Source organism: Acanthisitta chloris, unplaced genomic scaffold, assembly GCF_000695815.1.
Source record: "Acanthisitta chloris isolate BGI_N310 unplaced genomic scaffold, ASM69581v1 scaffold579, whole genome shotgun sequence".
Classification (NCBI taxonomy): Eukaryota; Metazoa; Chordata; class Aves; order Passeriformes; family Acanthisittidae; genus Acanthisitta; species Acanthisitta chloris.
In genome coordinates, this window is record NW_008691755.1 from 56653 (window position 1) to 59363 (window position 2711).

Below are 2711 nucleotides of genomic sequence, written 5' to 3' on the forward strand. Positions count from 1 at the left end.
TGAACTCCTAATGTGTTTAGTTCAACAATAATGAATGTTTTAGACCTATTTTGCTTTTCTTTCAAAAACTTGAAAGATTTATAGAAAAAATACATTTTTGATAAAAAAATTTGTGTATAGACTATTCTATAGCCTGCTGCATTTAGTGGAAGCATTTTAGATAATCATGCAAATCCCAAAGTCTGAATCTGAAGTTTAGCACACCCAAATTGTTTCAATGCTTCCAAGACCTATTCCACATCTTCAGGGAAAGCCTTGCTTTACAACCTAGCCAGACCACTGAGAACACTGAAAATGTGAGGAGCTGCTTCCGTTTGGGCGTGCTTGAATATTTGACTAGTTCACTGGAATACCTTGAAGAAAGCTTAAAGAAAACTTGAATGAAAATTAATAAAGTATTAATATTCACAGGCCAAGGTACATGAGAAAGCACTAGTCTCATCTCACAACCTTTCCCACTACCACAATTCCTGCTCTCTGCCTGTGTCTTCTAGGTTACTCAGTGTCCAGATCACATCTGCATTCAATCCTCCTGGACAGCATTTCTTGAAAACCTATTTTCAGCTGCTTTCCACAGCCATTGTTAAGCCCAGTCAGGAGTTACACAGTTCCTGAACTGTGCTTATCATAGCTACTCTGAATGTAACAAGATTTTAGAAACTTCTGATCTGTGGAGAATGGAAGCCAAGTCTAGGTTACTCAGTGTCCAGATCACATCTGCATTCAATCCTCCTGGACAGCATTTCTTGAAAACCTATTTTCAGCTGCTTTCCACAGCCATTGTTAAGCCCAGTCAGGAGTTACACAGTTCCTGAACTGTGCTTATCATAGCTACTCTGAATGTAACAAGATTTTAGAAACTTCTGATCTGTGGAGAATGGAAGCCAAGCTTGCTAGATGTGATAGAGAGGTGGTTCTCTGGTTCACTGGCCAAGGTCAAAGGCTCTACAAATCCCATAAAACAAAAAGTTCCATTTACAGGGTTGTCAGTGCTTCTAATTTTAAATGTCATTATATTTAAAAGAATTTCAAAATCACAGTTTGAAACAAATTTCTAATGTTTCATTCTGAAAAAATATGAATCTGAGGGCTAGTTTTTGGACTTTTGCCCTGTTTTCCTCCGCCTAAAGTGGTTTGAAGAGCATCACATGGGCTTACAGATTGTTTTTTCCAATTTGAAAATGCATTTTTCAAGAAGAGAGTTCACCCTATGTGATTTCACTAACCCCTCACATATACAGAGAATGCAAATGGCCTGAAAGATCCCTCCAGCAGAGTTTTAAATGATTCTTTCCAACATAATGCAGAACTTAACCAGTGTCAAACTGGTCACCACTGGTTTGCCTCTAGGCATAGGCAGTTGTTTAGAGCAACAGACATCTGGGGCCAGCAAACTGACTATAGCACTGTGACTAGTCCATCTTCTGTGGATGCCAGAACATTGAAAAGCCAGGAGTGCTGCTGTGGCAGGAGAATATGTATCAGCAGATATCACTAGGGGCATGGCTATTTCCAGAGGCAGCAATCACTGCTCTTATTCTTGCAAAAGAATCAGCAAAAGGTGATTTTCCAGGGTTTTTCCCCAACTCTGCTTTCTTGGTAGCCTGTTTCCTCAGGGGGATCTGTTCCAGTGTGATTGGGCAGCAAAAATTATCCTTCTTACACTGCTGAAAACCTCTGAGCTTGTCATGCCTCACTCATTTGAAATGACTGGAGGTTTGTTTTCATCATAATAGTAGGGCAGACACTCACCAGATCTAGTTTCCAACCTATAGCAGAACAGGTGTACTTGAAAAGTGTTGTGCACTTTTTGACCGGCGTGCACTGGGCTGTGCTGATGTGTTTGGCTGGATCTGTGCTAGCTCTGACATCTCTGCACTGAAGCTCATTTCATAGCATGGCCATACGTACCTGATTTTGATGTTGTTCTCCAGTGAGGGGATCAAGAACTGCAATGGTGAAACCTGTTCTTGTTTCTTGAAGAGAAAAAAAATGGATCATGTATATGCCATATTTGTTATGGACCTTTAAAACAATCAAAAAAATTTATTTTCAGTATTCATAGGGATTCTTTCACTTAGGCTTTCTTACAGACTGTAATGTACTAGGTCACTGAGGAACTACTTATTTTCTGAACCTTAGGTGCTATCTTCCCCCAGCCATAGAGGACAGCACTGGGAGATACGTGTGACTTTACCTTCCAGACAGGCACTGATGTCCTATTCTTCACTAAGGGCCACTATCATATTCCAAGGTGAAGGAAACATTTACATCAGACATTCTTCCCCAAAGGTGGTTTTATCTCAGCAGTTTTATTCAGGCACAGAGCTGAGGTGTCAGAGCTGTGACAGTTTTTGATGAGTTTTGCTGACAGCTTTTGGAAGAAAAATAAATACAGATGTTTGTGTAACACTGCACAAAAAGCCTTGTCCTTTTGTTATTTACATTCCTCGTGTTATAAAGAGGGTGAGGGTATAGTGGCTAAATCAGATAATGGCTTAGAAATGTTATGTAGGACTTAGGTGGAAACAAAGTATGTATACTCACCCTCATTACCTGACAAACCCTCAGCTCTTACAGGGCTGTATGGTGGATCACTCTCTTCAGAAAAAGTGATTTCCTTCCAAGCACAAACCTGGTTCAAACCTCTGTTCGTTTCCCTCAAGGAGGCAGGTGAGGCCTGTGTGTGTTCAAGGGGCCACTGCAGGAAT